At 39.5% G+C, this 1658-nt stretch overlaps 1 non-coding gene across 1 annotated transcript; it reads left to right on the forward strand.

The window, feature by feature from the left end:
• Window positions 1-433: 433 nt before the first annotated feature.
• LOC141722511 (small nucleolar RNA R71) lies at window positions 434-540 on the forward strand. Its single transcript, XR_012575528.1, has one exon. It is a non-coding gene; the product is annotated as a small nucleolar RNA R71 (small nucleolar RNA).
• The last annotated feature ends 1118 nt before the right edge of the window (window positions 541-1658 follow it).

The raw sequence follows: 1658 nt of genomic DNA on the forward strand, positions 1-1658 counted from the left end.
ATTAGGATGATTGCGGTTGTTGGGATGATAGGTGGCTGGCACTGGTTGCTGCGATCGCTAGAAATTGCTCACGAACTGAGCTGATTCACTAGAAATTGCGCACTGATCAATCTCGTGGGCACCAGCACAAAGCTCACAGACACTGGTGATTTAATTAACTCCATTATTAGCCAAAGTATCCACCTTCATCGTCAAAGCCTTAAGTTGGGCAGCGATAGCAGTTGCTACATCCAACTCCAGAATTCCTGTGACTTTCCCATGAGTCAGTCTCTGGGAAGGATTCTGGTACTCATTAGCAGCCATCATTTCAATAAGTTCATAAGCTTCATCATAGCTCTTAGCCCATAAGGCTCCTCTTGATGTTGCATCAAGCATGGGTCTAGAAGTAGCACCCAATCCATTATAAAAGCAATTAATAATCATCCAATTAGGCATGCCATGGTGTGGGCACTTCCTTAACATCTCCTTATATCGATCCCAAGCCTCACACAGAGATTCTCCAGTTTGCTGAGCAAACTGAGTAAGAGCATTCCTGATTGCAGCAGTCTTGGCCATATGGTAGAATTTAGTGAGGAACTTTTGAGCAAGATTTTCCCATTTAGTGATAGACCCTGGTGGTAGAGAATATAACCAGCTCTTAGCCTTGTCCCTTAGAGAGAATGAAAAGAGTCGCAGCTTGATAGTATCTTCAGTCACATCATTAAACTCGAAGGTGTCGCAGATCTCGATGAAATCCTTGATGTGCATGTTGGGGTCTTTAGTAGAAGAACCCCCAAACTGAACTGAGTTCTATATCATCTGAATCGTGTTTTCCTTGATCTCAAAAGTGTTAGCCCTGATGGCTGGTCTGATGATGCTTGACTGAATGTCATTAATCTTCGGCTGAGAATAGTCCATCAAAGCCTTCAGATTTTCTGCTTGATCTCCCATTACTACTACAACTGGTTCTTCGACTTTCTCTTCTTCTTCTACCTTTTTTTCTTCTTCAAAAACTTCCTTCCGAACTACCACAACTTCTTCCTCGGCTTTATCTAGTGTTCTCTTACGAGTACGCGAACGCGTATGCATACACCCTCGCTAGAGTACCTGAAATAAGACAAGGAAAAAGATAAGTAACAATATCCAAGTCAATGAACTTTAACGACCACTGATGGAAAGCACATAAACTATCAATTAACACTGCAATCCCCGGCAGCGGCGCCAAAAATTTGTTAGTCGCTAAACACGCGCTAATAATACACGCAAGTATACGAGTTCACAAGTAGTATAGAATCTTTTCTAGATCGTTCCCACAGAGACTGTATTGGTTAACTAATTAATTCACACACTTAAGCAACAATGTATGGTTATTATTCAATGTTAAGACGATAACTAATTGAGATTGTTTATAACTAAGAATTAAACTAATAATTAGACTACGAGAACAATATTGATTGAATTAATACGTATGATAAATATGGGATTCTAACTTCATTAAATACTTCATTCAATAGTCTTATTGATCTTAACCTTAACATGCAATGGTGATGACACTAATTAGATAACACGAAACTAATAAACGCCAACTTTCATTGCACGAGTACCATACTACCAGACATCCATAAAAGAGATAGAAGCTGAATAGACACCAATTATATTGAGACCTTATATGTCAATAG

This window comes from Apium graveolens, chromosome 4, assembly GCF_009905375.1.
Source record: "Apium graveolens cultivar Ventura chromosome 4, ASM990537v1, whole genome shotgun sequence".
Taxonomy (NCBI): domain Eukaryota; kingdom Viridiplantae; phylum Streptophyta; class Magnoliopsida; order Apiales; family Apiaceae; genus Apium; species Apium graveolens.